Consider the following 18395-nt stretch of genomic DNA (forward strand, 5'->3'; position numbering starts at 1 on the left):
AATGAGGAAAAGAAGTCGCTTCAATAACGCCGTCTAAAGAGGAGCCCGTGTTTTGCATAGGATGTTGAATGTGCAATTAATTGTTTGAAGGCTAATTCTGCGAGTTCTTTTAAAAGGGGATCCGCTGAATTTCCATTATCCATTAAATCCTCATTTCTTCGTGGCTGCAAATGTAACTCTCGCAAAGCTGGCGCTGAACATATCTTTGTTGGCCGCTCTCAAAGGCAGCCGCAAACGCACCGAAAGTAAGTTCTTTTTGGTTAGCAGCTTTCAGCGATGATTATACGCGGTGGGAGGCGGAGGAATTTTCATTATTAAAAAGCGACGCGGGCTCCGATGGAGCGGCGCCGCACAATGGAGAAATACGTTTTTGATTCTGTCGGCTGGCGGGCTGGCTGGCGCGGCGCCTCGAGGATTTGTTTTGTGATGCTGCGGAATTTCTATTTCCATTGTGGACGCTCAAATGAATTTGGGGCTCATTTTTCAAAAAGTGGCGTCTCTCGCGCTCGCCTTTATGCCCTTTAATCCCCCGAACGCCTTTGTGAATCGCTCACGTTGCCGCGGCGCGAATAAAAATTGCGTGCTCAGAAAACGAAGAGCGGAAAATGCTCGGCGCTCTTGATGCTTTTGTGCCAAGTGCAATTCTAGACGGCTCTTAGTCTTTCGCCGCGGCACAGCGCCAGACGCGAATCCGCTGAGTTCTGCTTGTGCGAACGCAAAAAGACAAAGCCACGTATTCAAATTACACTCGTCCGCCATTTTTCTCGAGACTTAGCTGCTCGAACTCTTCTTTTTGTCCGCTTCTTTGACTCTTTTTGTGCGACATGCCACATACACACGCACCTTTGCCCGCGTGTGCTTCTTTGTCTGTCTCTTCCTTTTCGGTTTGGTTCGACACGCGAAACATGAAGTACAAGAAGTGTTACAACCAGCTGTGAAAGGATGCAAGACAGTAAAAAGAAGTTGGAATATAGCCCTTTAAGTCACCTAGGTTTCTGCAGCTCGTTGTAAACCTTGACACACTTCGCATCGATGTTCAGATTGGGTGCGTGATTGGTAATAAAAAAAATACGTAACGCACTGGGCGAATATGTTACTTGAATTATTCAACTTATGAGTAAGAACCAATCAGTATAGAAACAGCTATAAATTTTTCGAAAAGTAGGAGTAAAATTAGGATTAATTGAATTATTATAAAATGCTGAAGCCATGCAGTACGCTTTGCTGAATTGCTTTTCAGCACCTTAAAATTTTTAATTTCATACATTAAGAGTGCGATTAAGAGTAAGAGGAAATTTTGTAGATGGCGTTTGTTCTTTAAGTAGTTAAATGTTAATTAATTAATTTAGCTTGCTTTCAGAAAATAGGAACCCCTCTATTGTTGAGAAATGAAATTTGTCCCAGAATTTGTGCAAGATTTCCCTCGGTTAAGCGTCCAATACAAAGAAACTAATATATACTGTATTTTTGTTCGTTTTGGCAAAAAACATGTCCTTTTAATTTGAGAAGATCTATCTCGTTCTCTCATCCTCTGTGTAATATAAACAAATGTTTTTTAAATAAGTTCATGTAAATTATATATATTTCATAAAATAAAAAGGAAGCTGACAATTTTCCACGTACGGAATGACAGTTTCACAAAATAGTTCAATCCCTTGAATTGAAACGCAATTTTTTATTTATTAAATTTCTCCTTACAGGTATGTTGCATTTGAATATTTTCGATGCCGGGATTAGAACATATATTATTGAGAATCTGTTTAATTCTCAAGGTCTCAAGTGAAGCGAGGTGCCATCTCCAGCCAAAGCTGGGAAAGTTTTCGCATCTGGAAAAACGCTTTTCCTGCCATCTCTAGCTTTTCCAGGCGTGTTAAGTAACTCTGCGCAGCGTCGCTAGAGAGCGCGGAACGGAAGAGCAAAACCCTCTGCACCAAACGCACTGCCAAGGCAGCACCAGTAAAATGAAAAGACAAAATAACTGACTCATTTTTACATCTTCAGTTAATCCTGCTGAGCATAATCGTCAAAAGCGTCAAAAAAATTAATTTCAGCAAAAACAGTAATAGATGAAATATTGCATATAAAATAAATCCGCACTCTTTAAAGCTTATTAAAAATGAATATTAATTTATATCGTATTTGTGGCGGCTTACAAAATTAATAATAGCTGATGATACTCCAATTTTCAAACAGTCAATCAATTAGTAATTCAAATTAGCTTTATGATATGAAAATGATTTTTAAATTTATGTTGAATTGAAATGCTGGACATTTTCATCGAAGGCTATCACAAAATGCGTCTTTATTTCTCTACCTGCTATTAAGGTTCTGCCCGAAAGCCCCATTTAATGACGGTAAGAAATAAATTTCAGAACATAAAAAATTAATCAATTAATTAGAAAACGTAAAGCATTTAAATTTGTCATGAAAAAGGACCTTATTAGGGTTCTTTAGGAAACAATTCCTTATAAATATACATGTATAAATATGTTTATTTGAACATGACCGCAGACTTTCCAGTTCAGACGAATTTTTGACTGTGAATCACAGCTCATCAAACCTAAAGTGCATTCCACAAAAGTATTGTGAATGTACAAAAAAAGGCGTTGCAATAAACAAAATAAATCAATTCAAGGATAAATTATAGTAGTCACTTTTAAATCCTGGAAAATCCATGTTACCAATGCATGGACTCATCCCTTATAGGATTCAGTTGAAGCCAAAATCGCACTGTAAATTTTTTAGAAATGTGGATGTAAAAGTTAGCATGCTTTTCAAATGGTAAGGAGTCTACCTTCTTGAAATCTGATTTTATTTCAAAACAAAGCGTTTCCTAGAAAATTTTCATACACTGCTGTGAACAGATCTTGACGAGCGGAATCAAAATCTGCCGAGGAAAGCCCTGTAAATTACGGAGAATTTTAAAAATTTGAATTTTTGTTGTAGCATAATAAGCTCCTTTTTTAATATTAATTTTAGAACAAATTTTTTTATTGATCATCAGCTTATTGCGTCCAACAATTCAAATAATTTTCAATTGTCGCCCTGTATCGATCCGCTTTAAAAGAATTTGTTTGTCTCTCTTTCCTTTTAGTAAATATTTTTAGAAAGTCCTCAACATTGAAGAAAAACAAAGTGAATAATTAAGTACAATAAGTAACAAATAATGAGATATAATTCTAGTGTTTGTTATTTGAGAAATTGCAGCTGCCTCAAACTCACCAATTATTTCGCGGCTAAATGCAATTCTCAGAGATATCAGACACATAATTCTCTCAAACAGGATTTCACAGAGAGGTAGCTGCTTTGTCGAAATTTGTTCTGGCGTGTACTTGCAGAGTACGGTTTGCCAGGCAGCAGAAAGCTCCTCCACGCTAGCGCATTTAAAAAGATTTTGAGCGTGGTGTTTCGGTGAAAAGCAGCTAGCGCGGTGCGCGGATGATGAGCTGTCGGTTGGTGCAGAGTCAAAAAGAGACCTCTCGTTGGTTTCAAGAGGCGGTGCGCAATGAAATCCGTTCGAGAGGCAGCCAATGTGTGAAAAGCGAACGACACAAGAGGCTGGGATTTCGCCAGAAATAGCCGAGTGGCTTGAATAATTCCTGCACCAAAAATGAGAATTAATGGAGGCTGGAGGAGCACGCAAAACGAGCTGCGGGAAAATGATAAAAAAGCAAGGAATTTACGAATCCAGAAGAAACGCGATAATTCAAGCCTGAGAGTTTGCAAAACTTTTGACTAATGTTCCCGGATTCCATTTCATTTGTTTGCGGAATTGATATTTATCGCATGCAGCCAGAATGAGAAATAATAAAAAGAAACGGAGGGGTGCGGATTGCGAAAGCGGGTGGTGCGCATAATGAAGACTCATAGTTTTTGCCAGCAAAGAGCTAACTTTGCCTGAACGTTAGTGCGAGCAATTGTTGCTAACTGAAGCGACGCGTATTTTAATTTCAATTAAGATACGCCGCGGAAAAAGAGCGGAAATTTTCTTCTGGCGGCAGTGTCGCCGTCGGCGAAAACTTACCTCGGCACTGGAAAAACAAGGCGGTCTCCAATTTATGATGCAGTGTCACTTCTGGTAAAAAGTTGGCCTCGCGTCGCCTGAATTATTTATTGCCAGTGCCGACCGTGCTCTCTCTCTCTCTCTCTCTCTCTCTCTCTCTCTCTCTCTCTCTCTCTCTCTCTCTCTCTCTCTCTCGCACCGAGAAAGAGATACACTCTTGTGTGCTCGGCCAATCTCTCAGGCTAGTGGCGTGTGCGATGCAAAATATTATCTGGATCCTCAGTGTAGTGTAAATACTCCCAACGTGAGTTGCCTTGCTACCAACAATTGCTGCAATGCTCTGAGGATTCTGAATCTCTTACTTGTCAGACAGCATTTGCTTTGAAACGCTGTATTTTTAATATCTGTGTTGTTCTTTTGTCCTTTATAGCACGACAGAGCGGAAAGAAAAACAATTTGATAATGAAAAATGCTTAAAGGCAAACGGATGTGACTTTCAAGGAAAATTGAAACAATATTAAAAGCTCTTTTGTGTTTACCATGTTCGGGCAGAGGATTTTAACATCGTTCCTTCTTATTATGATATTATATTAAAAAACCGCAATTGCAAAAGCTTATGCATTTATATTTGTTTATGGATTGTGTGCAAATAGTAAGATTTATTCACTAAAAAGTCTGTCGATTGACGAATCGAATCGTAATTTCGAGTGAATTATTCGCGTCTAGACGTATTTCCGTGAGAAAGTTTGTGCTGTCCACCACACACACGTGACAGATAGCAGCATTGTCACCAGCCGCAAATTAATATTGACAAAGAGCGCGTAAGCCAACGACCTTGGCGACTCAGCAGGACAATTGTCGAGCTCAATCAAATTAATTTCAGCGGGTATTGCGTTGCGAAATGTTATTCAGGTTGTTTCTACGGCAACGCTGGCTGTCTGAGAAAAATCATTTTTTCCTTAATTGTGGCCCAGCGTCGATAAGCGCTCGCGTTCATTTGTCTCCTGCGTGCAGCGGAGCAGGTGCTGGCTGGCGCAGCTCGTCGCCGCTGCAGAATTAAAATGGACCTCATTTGCATATCGCCCACGAGTGATATTGATGAAACCCCCGTGGAGTCTTTTTCGAACAGTAAGTGAAATTTATTGGCAATGAGCAGACGAGAGCGTCTCCCGGCCCGGTAATGGTTTTTCTGCTCTTTCTCTGCCCATCCCCGCCTATAACCCCCAGTAATGACGCGCGCGTACGACGTGCTCGGTAATTGAAAAATTGAAAAATGCGTCTAGGAAGTGGCAGGAAGGAAGCAAGGCGGAGACCATGCGAAAATAACGAACCGAATGATACACACCTCTTTCATGGATACCCGAAATGCTTTCTTCGCTGAGTGATAGCTCCGCCTAATTTATTAATGGTTCCTGTAAGATTTTTTGGAAATGCATTAACAGCTATGATAAAATGTAAATTGAGCACTGATCAATTTTTCATGGCATAACATGTGTATATTTTTCACAAGAAGCAAAAAATTATGTTTCATTAGGGAGTAGTTATTTATTGCGCATACTTTAAAAAGTTGCAACATTTTTCCTCTTAATTATGATAAAAAAAATCGATCAATCACGTGAAATTCTAATGATCCATCACTATTCGTGGAAAAGGGGATAAATCGATAGTTCCAGTTGAGTACCTATTCTCATTAGAATGTTACAAAAGCTTCGCGGAAGTCTCGTCGGCGCATCAAAATGCGCAAAAAGGGTAGACGCGTGCTTTTAATAATGGAATCGGGATTAAATGACACGTGCAATATTTGTGCAACGATTGCAGAGACGACCTATATTTTATTGAGCTGTTACATGCAGAGGATCGTCCTCTATGGATCAGGTTTAAGCTTCGCAAACTCAATTGTTTCTCAAGGCAGCGTTATGCGTGTCAGTTGAAGGTCATAACACTGCATGCGTAGTTATAGAGAAAGTGGAACTATATTAGTGTTTGCGTCATTCGATATGGGGTATGATCCAAAGAATTTGATTGCAAAATAAAACTAATTTAAATATATGAAATTTTGACTAAACTTTAACCAAATAAACCAGAAAGAACCAATTATTTAATACTATTATGAAGATTTTAACACGAAGATTGTTACATATTCTTTCAAGAGATCTAGAATTTAAATCCTGATTATAATTCAAATTGATACCACAAATGATTAGGTGCACCTAATTTTATTATATTTGAGAAGTGCTATTAGACTCTCATTACAACGCATCAGCCGCGATTTAGAATATAGAACAGTTAAATTTGGAAGAAGATAGGTAGATTCCGAAGATGTATTTTTTAGAAAGATATTGATATTAAAGTTCCTGATCCTACCAATTTTATTGTTAACAACTTGGAGGTTTTAGAGGATCAACAGTTCTGTGTATTTGAAAAAGATCAGTAGCATTTGAAAATCTTTTGCCTTTTTCTTTTTTACACTAAAATGATTCTCTTAAAGAAAACAAGAAAAAGATGCTAATATCACTTGCAATGATTAATAACAAATGTGTCATCCTTTAAAGTACTCACATAGTGTAGGGTTGAATTTGCATGGTCATTGAGGAAGAAAATCATGTAAAGTTGCCAGTTGGCAGCAGAACTTTGTCGTCGGGAAATTAATTCAGGCCACCCCTAAAAGTGACGTGTGCGAGAGAGGAGGATCCATGCGTGCATCAGCCGCAAAGAGCCGGTTTTGACACGCTCGTCAGCACATACGCGCGTGAATGTAGATACAAATGCGAGCGTGGTGTACAAAGTGCCGGGGAATAATTAATAATTTCGCGTTGTGCGGCAGGGGCGTGCTGTTTCTCGTGTGTTTGCCCAATATCAGGCGCCGACGACGCACGCAAGCTGTGTTCCTGACGCGTCACGCGGCGGTTGCGAATCTCAATAAATGTCGTCAACACGAGTGTCACTGGCATTTAGTTAGTTTGCGCCCGGTAATTAAGCCGCGAGAGGAAATTCGTGTTGTTTGCAGACGGATGCTCCAGGCCAATTTACATTTTAAATTTGCATATTAGAGCCGGCTGGCTAGATCCGGCCATTGATTGATTCCTGCGCCCGCGCCGCCGCCGCGATTCTACACTGTGCCGTCTTGGAACAACACTGTTTTCAGTTTTATTTTAGCTCGTTGGAGCGGAAAATTGCGTTTTAAGATGACTTCCATTTGTTTGGGATCAAGTATAAGGGCTGTAACCTTAGGCGAAGCTCCTGCTCAAATATAAACATCTCGTGCTGCTCCTGTTTCCTTCGTTAACGCCGCTTTTAATTAAATTTATGCCTCAGAAACATTATCTAGGCGTATTTTTTGCTTCTTAGAAATCTTGTTATTTTTGGAGTGTGACCGAATTTACTTTAATCCGTTCAGGTAGATGCTGAGATTTTTGATTTGTGATTCAAGATAATATTTCAAAATTAAAACCATGATTTTAGAGTTGAAAATCCCAATTTTATAGTTTAGAATAGTCATTATTGTGTTTCTAAAGAAAAATAAACTGTAAAAAGAGGATCGGATAGCGGTTCACTGACATTATTTATCCAATTTTGAAATGCACTTAAGTTTAGGGCGAAACGAAATGTACTCCGTTGTTAAAGAGTTGTTTTTTATTCCTTTCTACCGGGTTTCAGCCTTCCCTCTGCAACCTTAATAGTGATGAGAAATATTTTTTGTCAGTTCATGAATCGATCTTAAACAACAACGATTACAGGTTTGTACAATATCACCTCAAAATGCCTTCCTTGAGTGAAAATTACTTCAAAACAATTATTGCATTTCATTTTGTCCCAAATCTCTATTATTCAGGAGGAAAGTAATCTTAGAATTAATTGGAAGGGTCGATAGCCAATGCCGAGAACTCAACACGCTTTTCATACAAACTCTTTAATTGAAGTGAAGATTAATAAGTTTGGAAGCCCATCCGAATTTAGAGAAGAATACACATATTTTAAATGGAACAGTCAGTCCATGTTTTTCCCGCCTTTGATGGAGGTTCAGTCGGATTGGATTTGCGCCTAATTGAAATTTAGATTGGCGAGAGGCCGAAAGAAGATGAGTCTCGCACTACACTCGGCATGACACTTCTGTCAGTCTGCCTGTCTGACGCCTCTGAAGTGTGTGCCCTCTCTCGCCTGCTCCACTCTCATCCCATCTACCGCACTGCTGCTGCTGCTGGTCGTCGACGCTGTAAAAAATTAATAAAATGCATTTCCATTTCAAAATTAATCTTGACAACTCGGCGCGGAGCTCAAGCTCGCCTCGAGAGCTTTCAATAAAGTTCTGCGGTGCTCTCGCGCACGCTAGAATAAGCGGAGAGAGCAAAAACATTCTCTCCCGTTCATCCACCCAGTTGTTAAATATAAAAATGCAAAAATACGTGTATATATGTAGCCGTCGATTTAGAATGAAGAATGGCGACAGAATGAATTTATACCAGGACTGAATTTTCATTTATACGAGTTTATGTTTTTTGCGTGATTTATCTGCTACTTCTTTTCATTTGATATGTTTTATATTTTCTTTCTCTGCCAATTTAATACGCATAACAGTTCATTTTTGTCACTCTTTGCAAAGAGGCTAGAGCAGAGATTCATAACAAAAAATTTAAAATTACTCGTACGTTCTTGGGAAGGCAACACTCACTCATTCGCAGAAATGAATAATGCAAAGCACCCTGAATAGTTTGTTTAGGGTATTGAACCCTCACTAACTAGACTCTGATGACGATATCACACATGATTTAAAAATGAACACGTTCCTTTTGCCAAAACGCGGACTGACATAATTCTAAAGGATTTTTTTTATCCCAATCCAACAAACAATTCTATTATTTTCTGCCCCAGAGTGAAATTTTTTTTTCCGCAAACTTAGTAGGTCATTGCGTTTTAATTATGAAAATCATTTCTATGTTATGTTCATTAAATGAAATATGAAAAAATCACTAGCTATAGGTCATTCAAAGCAAATTTAAAAATCAAGTTGTCTCACGCAAGGACTGAATAAAATCCGAAAAATCAATAATACGGCTATCATTTTCATTCTCACTTAAGAAATTCGAAAATGTCACATAATAATCACATGAATGCGGGTTAAACCATATGACCGCACCCTCTACCATTGATGTAAACTGACCCGCGTTATACAGCCCCAGTAGATCGTTCGGAAAAAATAAAATGTTTTCGTCCCTTTCGATCCCCTCCTGGTCCTCCACTTCCTCCAAAGGAGTGGTTTCGCGTGAACTTAAATGATCACCATAATAAAATTCCCAATAGGTCATAAAAATTAAAAATTTTCGTTTGTAAAAAGCCGCAACAGTAGAATATACAAGTAAATAAAATTTGAACAATTTCTCAGTGTCTTTTTCCTTACAATTAATAGTCTCACATGTGAAACACAAGTAGTGCAAGAGATGGTTACACGACCTGAGAAATATATCATAATATGTTGAGAAATATCACACATACCTCTTCAACGAGGGAGATATGTCAGGTTTCAATTCCTTTAATATACCTACCTATAAAACTTTGAGCACCTTCAGATTAACAAATCAATATTCGAAAGAATCAAAGCTATATAGGGTTGAATAAAAGCGCACAAATCGAATTCCAACTCAATGGGTTCCAAATCGAGCCTGGAGTAACCTTTGACTGAATGATAAAACACGGTTGAACAGCAAATTTGTGTACAAACCGACTTTGTTGGCATTCATTATGCGCGTAGGCAATTTGTGCAGGCATTAGCGTCTATCCTCGAGGGTGCCGTGTGAAATTGGCAACCGACAGCCCCCTGTTATCTGAACTACATACACACTTGTCTCAACAGGTGAGGTAAAGTAACAATCGCTAAGTACAGTGTCGGACCATTATTTATTTGCCGCCGAGCGTGCATGTGGCGTGTCGCACGCGCCTTCCCTGGCAGCAAACCCGTTCGCTTATCAGGCGCGCGAGCATTAGACTCGAAATGTAAATATATCATCCGCGAGCACACACTCTGGCGAGCACATTCACTCCTCGAGACGCGCGTTCTTGCGAGAGCTCGCTGACTGAGAATCAAAATGTGTGTGAGTGTGTTCTCGTTCCCGCCCGCCATTCAATTTCCAGTAGGCACATTCATTCATTTGCATATAGGACGTGCGGCGGCTACGCGAATAATATCAATCTTGCAAATTCGCGATGGGGCGGGCGCAAGTGCTGAAGACTAGCCTGATATGCTACGTGCCAAACGAACTGTGCGAAATGGATTGTTCGCGAAAACATTAATCAGTTCTCCGCTCTCGCTCTTCACTTGGTCTCTGCGCGTAATCGGCTTAAACCAATTTTGATGATTGGCTGTTTGTTTTCCTATCCATTTCCAGCTATTGCCTCCTCAACCATCCTTTGCGCAGAGCATTTTGACATGTATCTTTTCAATTGGCAGCCTCGCAGCACTTCAACCAAACAGTTTAAATTCCTCCAGTTCGTTTATGGAAGCATCTTAATTAGAGTGCCGGTACAAATATCATTTGAATATTTCGGGTTGTGCCTGAGTTCCTTGAATTCCGTCTCTTGCTTGCCACACTGATTGCGAATTTAAGAGTTCAGCTTAGAATTGAGTTTTATTGGAATTTCCTAGGCACGGAGGCTGCTGATAATGTTCTTTGGCCTCATGTGGAACGGGAAGGGTGCAGCAGCGGGCGTAGCAAAGTTTGCCGGAACTATGCATTCCAATAAATAACTTGACTGGATTTCATGGGCTGTGAATTCCACAAAACACAGGACACAAACTTCTTCTCGACACAGGGCTATATAACAAAATAATATTTATGTCACGTAATTTAAACTTCCCAGCGGATATCAACATGTCAAAAGCATTAAAAATAACTTAAATTTATCGTTTTCTACTGAACCCCTAAAACAAAGACTAGGAGTTTAAAAATCAATAATATGGAGGCTGATGAACTCCAGATATCGTACGATATTGGTTCATTGAATGCACTTTTATACATATACATATTTACTTTGTGTAGGTGCCAAAAGTCGAGCCAATATAAAGCAATAATTTTGCATTGTTTTTATTAACAAATAAATGGTTCGCAGCATTCGAAATATAACTCTTCACAACGCAGCCGTGTAGAAACCAATATCCATCAGTCCCAAAAAAAGCTTAAAAGAAAGAAAGTTAAATTCGAACCCGGAGGGAATAAGATGAGTGCCCAATTTAAGTCTCGCTTTTTGGTAGAAGGTGGAAATGCCGGCTCACTTTTAAGAGACGGCAAGGTTCTCCATTTTTTTCACTCCAACATGCCGCAAGATGATCATTGAGTGATCGGCGACCTCTCTTGGAATTGAAGTAGCTCACGATCGTCAGTGGTTGGTGGGGGCAATAAATTCTCTGGCGGTTGGAGATATTGAAATGGAGTCGCCGGAGGATTAAACGGCGCGAGAGAATCAATACGCGTGTAAAATAGATTTGGACAAAAGTGCGTGCCTTTCTCGAGTTGGTTGTAAGACGAAAAGCCTCTGCAGAAAGAAGCACTTCATTTAATTTAAAAAAAAACCGGTGCAGTAGCGCGCGGCGGGAAGGCGTAGGGGGCGAGCGTGAAAAATGGCTCCGCTGAAAATAACGAGCCGAAAACGTGATAACGAAGCGTTGATAAAGGAAACCTATAGAATATGCCTATGGCGGGCGGGGCGGATCCAAGCCAAATGGATTTTATTTTTATTAATGCCATTTATATCTATAGACGAGAGCACGCGTCTGTCTTCGAGAGCCGCGCCGGAAATTAAAGCCTCTTCCCCAAAAAAAGCCAATGCAACACACGGCGAGCGCAAAACAAAACTTTTCATTTTAGAGTGCGCACACATACACACTCGGAGCGAGTCTAATCAATTTCAAACTCGATTTGAACTTTCGCCAGTCTGTCAAAATAAAAGGGAAGAGTTGAAGGAGGAGGAGCGGCAAACGAAAAAGGGGCAAGAAGACAGTTTCCGGGCGTGTTTTTCCTTTCAGAATCGAATAATCTCGCCAAGCATCTCTCGCGCGCACAGCAACAGTTTTCCCAAGGCGAAACTTAATCTTGCTTTGGCCCGGGCTAGAGAAGTAGAAGACAAGCGACTGTACAAAACATATATACTCACTCAATACGGCACGCCTTTCGCCATTCTCGATTCCGCAGCTGAATTTCGGCGTTAATTAAAAATTGTTTGACGCGCGCCCCGAAAATTCTGTTTTCCTATGCATACTGACAGCTGAGATTGCTTCCGCATCACGGCGGCACTGCTAGTTTATTTGAAGGGGCCAGGTGTAATTAAATGAACTGGCAGCATGGCGCGCGCACACAAATTGAATTTCGCCTATCAATGGAGGTAGCGGGCGCGGCAATAGTGCTTGCACAGCTTCTTATTCTCCTCGCAGCAGACCTCTGAACCGTGCAAATATTGTGGGTTCTGGGCACAATCAAATTCTCTCCCTTTAACCAGAATGAAAATGAGCAGGCCCGAAGGGTCTGGACAATATAGCTCTCAACCAAAAATTTATGTTGCTGCAAACCTTGTCACTTGCGTTAGGACCCTTTGTTGCAAAGAAACTAAATTAAATTTCCTTCCATGCTGAAAATGCTAACACGAATACATAAAAGCATTATTGTGCACGTGTTTGCAGTTTCTATTGATTTATGAGCTCTACATTTACATGCCAAGTGCGAGTAATGCTTTGATTGAATCATTTTTAACTTATTTTTTGAGCCTATAACAGCAATATTCTATCTAGAGTTGATTATAAGACCAGTTTGAACAAATTGGCAAGTAAATTTACACCACTAAAATTTTAAAATATTAATTTGATAAAGATAATTGGATTGTAATTATAATGTTTTACCTGCAAAAATTGTACATACTTTTTGCACAAAACCATTTTCATATTCTGCATTGTTACACTTTTAGTTCATACTTAAAGACCTGGTTTTTTAGTTGATAAGAATCAATTGTAAAAAATCATTATTTGCTGATAAATACAATAACTCTTCATATCCGATCGATTTGAGGAAAAATTATTTAAATTTTTTGAAACCTTTCTGCACAAAGTCTGAAAGAATACTTTCCCATGAAGTTTCAAATTGAAGAGCTATAGTGTTTCTTTTTTATGTGATGTTGTGTGCCAGGTAAGTGATCCAATAAATGTTTTCAAAATACTTGCTAAACAAGGTGAAAGTGAACACTAAGTGAGTTCTCTCTTGCCCCTGAACACATCTCGTCGACTTTTCGCTGTTTTAGAAGCCTGGATGTATGTTTATCATGCAACGAGTATGTGTATTAAGGCATGTTGGATTTTGATGCTTTCACGTTCCTTCCCCTGAAAGTGCAGGCAGTTTTGATAAATTGATTCCTCCCGATGCCTGCTTGCAGTTTAAAGGTTTTCAATCAGGCTCGACAGCACAGCCGAGTTGCTTCGTTGAGCGGAGATGGCCTGCCTGTTTACTCCTGAAAATGCTTCTTATCAGAGCGGCCCTCTTCCGAAACGGGCAATCCATCAGGCAGGCATTCAAAGCGCAGGGGGGTGGTGGCATCATATTGGCAAACTGAGCAGGCTTGCAGCAAAAATTAGCTTGTTTAAGCTAACCTGCTTGCCGCTACTTTTAACTATGGAGAAAGGGACTAAAGTTCCACATCTCTTTTCATCGATCTAAACATGGAATTTGTATACAAAATCTAATTCAAATAAAGCAGCAACAAGTATTTCATGAGAAATAAAATGCAAAAAAAACAATATCGTTCTGGAAAACATAAGAAATTTCATTGTATTTTAAAATATTAGTTTTATCAAATGCTTTACGCATATGTGCAACACTACAACTACCACGTACGTGGTTCAAGTTTTGCACGGTTTAGAGCTCAGATGCATTGTTTTGTTTTCTATTAACTAAACGCATTGCGAAAATGTTAGTTAATTAGTTCTTGTTTATTCTATGAATTGGTCAAAGGAATAAACCTTGAAACCCTGTTAGCTTTGTCCCAACGTGCACACGCGTCGACCCTGATACAGCTTGCGGGTCTTCTATGAGAGCCAAGTTCGTAGTACTCGCATTCTTTCTTTTTGGTTTTCTAGTTGTGATGTGAACTGAAGCCCAAGTGAAAGGTGCATAGGCTGGTGTGAAGGGATTGGGCAACGGCGAGGAGGGAGGCAGAGGGAGCGTGTGCGAAAACGCAAGCGCCGGGGCTGCCTTTTTGCAGGGCGCCGGCCCAGAAACGAGCTTAAGTTGTGCTGCCGGGCAGGATTCATGCTTGTCGGCCGGCAGACATTGCCAACCTCGCTCCGCTGCCACAGCATCGAGCGCCCGTCTCGAACACTAACCTGGTCGACCGCCAGGCTTTGTTATTTCTATCAATCGACGCACCACGAGCGAGCACCACGGCCCAGTCAACTTTAAATCGCACACTGTGCTGCTGGCGCCAGACCCCCAAGGACACAGGTGCGTAGCCGCAGCACGCCCAAATGCTGTTATTTTTTAATTTGTGCGCACAATACCGGATCGAAAATTCGCACACTGCCGGCAATCAACTAATTCGAACAAACGGTCTTCAATTGAAAAGTTATTTTTTGCCATTCGTGGCTTCAAACGTTAGACAAGCATTTACATTTTAAAATCATGAATATTTCAGAAACATGAGTTCTCATCTCCAAGCTTGAAACATTCCCAATATTGCCGTTCACTTCTTCGTAGTGTGACAATTGTAACGAATTATCAAATTTTAACAGTTAACCCATAGTTAAATTCAAATCACTCAATTATTTCCATAAGTCATTGTTCTGGAATAGCAGCGTTAAAATTTTTCGTTCCCGTTAAGAAAGAGTGAGTTATGAGCAATAATTTCAATTAATATTATTCTACAATCAGTGAAGGTTGCCATTGACTGCAGGGTGGCTCATTTGCACGTTTGTGAAGAGTTTCCAAGGTTGTGGCGTATAAGTGCGTAGTATAAATATCTTATTGTTGCCACTCGAGAAGATTAGCTCAGCAGGAATGATTTTATGATAGATTTTTACTTTCTACAGTATAAAACAAATTGGTCTAAAAAGTGTAAATATGCAAAAAAATAGGTTTTAACTTATTTTGAGTTATTACATTAATGGTTTATTTGCAATTTAAATCTTTTCAAAATTCAACATAATTTCATTTTATGACATAGTCATAAATATCAATTCAACGCTATAAAAATAAATGTATTTTATTATCTGTAAAAAAATCAAGCGCACATCACCATGTATAGCAGAGGAGATAAAAATATGAAAAAGGTATTGTTAGTGGTCAATTATGTTAGCATTATTACTATGTTAGTATTATAGTTTAAAATCTTGGGTACACGGAGGGGCTTGATTACCTGTATCGTGATTTCAAATGCCTCCCTAAAAGAGGTTATTTAGGTCCTCATTCTTAGCAAATGAATACTGCCAGCAAAAAAAACAGCCAAACAACAAACAACTGACCCAATAATCATAAGCTCAAATACAGATGTAAAATACTCAAATCAATTCGGCACACTTGATCCATAACCAGACTAAAAAATTAAGTGATTTCTGCGATTTAGCAAAGGACCCCGGTACAGGAGCTCGTGCGCTGATGATATTCGTTCGCGATATTATTGGGACGCTGATTTTTCGCAACTTGTTCGCTATCAGATGGAAACCCATCTCCAAAGCTAACGGGTCTGAAAAAATGGGGCTAAAATTTCAATCCAATTTATAAATTTAATATGTATTTCGGATGGGGGTCTCAACAAACTTGTCCTATCCTCACAAGATCTCCTGTTTCGATTTTTTGATTGAATTCGATTCAAAAATGCACGTGGGCCACATGCATCATTTAGATTGCTAATATTAAGAAAGTTTTAAGATATATAAATTTCCCATATTTTTTATTGTTGTGATTTGGGCAAAACAGGACACCATTTAGATGTGTCTAATTGTTTCAGCTTTTTTATTGAGTATACAAACATTGATTGAAACCACCCTGTGGCTGACGCACTTTTTTGTAGTTTTAGCATGCCAAGCAAAAACACTTGGCGTTAGGCGATGTAGTAAGTGCGAGAAACACACATACACATTATATCATATAGAGGGAGCAAAAGCAATTTCTCCCATTTCGTACGCGCACACCAGAAGCGAGGTTTTGTGTGCAAGCGAGTGCCGAGCAAATTATAAAGTCAAATATTCCACTAACATCTAAGGTTGTCACAAAGTGTGAGTGTGTGCCGCCGCCCGAACAACTCTGCGCGCCGGATTTGCATAATTACGTGCAGGAATACATTTGGGATTCAATAATACACTCCATAACTTACAGTAACGATTATGCGATTATAATGCAAATTATCGCCCGGGCAATTTGATAGCACTCAAGCAAAACAAACGCGCAGACTTCTGAACTGGCCACTCCGCCTCGCTCACTTGTCCCCAAACGCCCCAGCTTCTTTCTGATTTTCCCAACTTAATTGCTTCTCATGAACTTTGAAATGCAGCTGACGTTTACAAATGAGATTTCCGAACAGTTGCACAAGTTTAGTTTCTTGCTCAAAACTTTTGACGGGTATTGGCTCTTAGAGAGATATCATTGAATGCGCGTTTTTTTACGACCAGTCCCTGAGTGGAAATTAATATTTATGCCAGAGTCAGGTCGACTTTGCCTTTTGTACTGGAAATTTATATTGCACACCGATAAAAATGCAGACCAACTTGTATGCTACAACGAAGTTATTGAATATTCAATTTGGTGTCATGCATAATTGATAGAATATTGCACTCCATTCACGGAGTCGGAACTACAGCTTCCGCTTTTCAAATAAACACGAGCTTTGAAGGGAACAAGTCTTAAAAACGAATACATTTTGGCTTGGTTAGTTGAGTTGTGTTACTTTTTGAAATTAAAAAATTTATTCCTTATACCTAAAAAATAGGCACTGTCTTCAGCGCTGCAAAAAGGTCCGGACTGACTATCCAAACCCTACTTTGTAAGAAAAAAATGCTAAAACGGGAAAGTGTCGAAGTTTCTTGAAGTTTGAAATTTCATCATCAAAATTTGAGCTGGAAATAAAGCCTTCAATCTGGCAGAAACTTTAGTTTTTGTTGGTTTAAATTTACTCGGTTGGTTGCTTGGTAAATGAGACGTTGTTATACACAATTAAGCATTTCACGCAAAATCAAAAGTTTTGAAGAGCGCAAAAACCAGTTAAAAGTTGGCCGGGAAATTTTCACGCTCATGCGTAAACGTCAACGCGAGCTCGATCTTGGCTTGCGTCGTAAGGACCAGTGTAATTATAAAACTTCATTTGCATTTCCAACGTGGTGTGTTAATTAGACATTCCCAAAAAATATCACCTTATTTCCAGGGCGGTCGTGACGAAGGCAACTTTGCCGGCAAGACTTCTTAGAGAGTCAGCCTGCCTTGAACAAAGGCACTCAGAACACAAACAGCAGCTTTTCATTTCTTGCGCCGGGCGGCAATTGTCTCGTCGCAAAAATACCTCCAAGACTTATTAAGAAAGTTTCGCGCTGCGAGAAAGGCGCCATCAATTCCGCGCCGGATTGCTTATTTAAATTTAATTCCCCGTCCGAAGATAAATTGTTGGTTGGCCCTCTCGCTTTCAGGCAAAAATGAAAATAGCCGCGGTCCGCCGGGAGCAATAAATTGTGTTGGCCGTTCTTGCGGTGGCCTCGCGGAAAAGCGCGCGTGCTAATATTGCCCTCCATTAAAGTCGCATTTGGCCTTTATTCTTTGCGAAGATCAAGCGGCTGGCTGGCCGGCCGGACCCTCGTTTTTCGCCGGTCGTCAAAGGGGCCGAAAAGCACCGTCTCTTTCCGGCCAGCTATTACGATTATTGCCGGCCAGCTTTACGCACAAAACCGAAAGTTCAGAACGACCGGTGCGGTGGCACACGCACGCATGAATTATTATTACTGCGCGGAACGGAAAAGTGGTCGCCGCGCGTGCGAGCAAAAAAGTAAATTGCCGGCCGACACATCGCGCGCTGATGGAAATGAAATTATCTTTCAGCCTCGGTTGGCCTGGAAATGCATCTTACACCTTCCAGCCGAGTGCTTTTGATGGATTGCAGTATCGGGGAGCGCAATGAATATGCGATGACTATCGGCGGAAGCTTCGAGAGGAGCAGCTGAATATTATTTACGCTCTGAATGGCCCGCGCGCGACGGACTATTGGAAAGTCGACGCCGCGCGATGCTGACACCCTCTCGCCGTTTTAATGAAGCGCGACAAAAATCCAGCAGCCAGCGCAACAAAATTTCTTGTTTCTTTCGTCGAACAAGCCAAATGTGCGTACAACGCGCAAAACTAACCCTTTTGGACAAAGTTGCAAAAAGCTCTAATAAAAACTTTCG

At 40.1% G+C, this 18395-nt stretch overlaps 1 protein-coding gene across 1 annotated transcript in view; it reads left to right on the plus strand.

Moving 5' to 3' along the window:
- Positions 1-14275: 14275 nt before the first annotated feature.
- LOC135936268 (uncharacterized) overlaps positions 14276-18395 on the plus strand; it is a 67283-nt gene continuing 63163 nt past the window's right edge. The window contains exon 1 of the mRNA XM_065479030.1: positions 14276-14475. The gene's annotated coding sequence lies outside the window, so the exon portion shown is untranslated. The remainder of the gene's footprint in view (positions 14476-18395) is intronic.

This window comes from Cloeon dipterum, chromosome 1 (genome assembly GCF_949628265.1).
Source record: "Cloeon dipterum chromosome 1, ieCloDipt1.1, whole genome shotgun sequence".
Classification (NCBI taxonomy): Eukaryota; Metazoa; Arthropoda; class Insecta; order Ephemeroptera; family Baetidae; genus Cloeon; species Cloeon dipterum.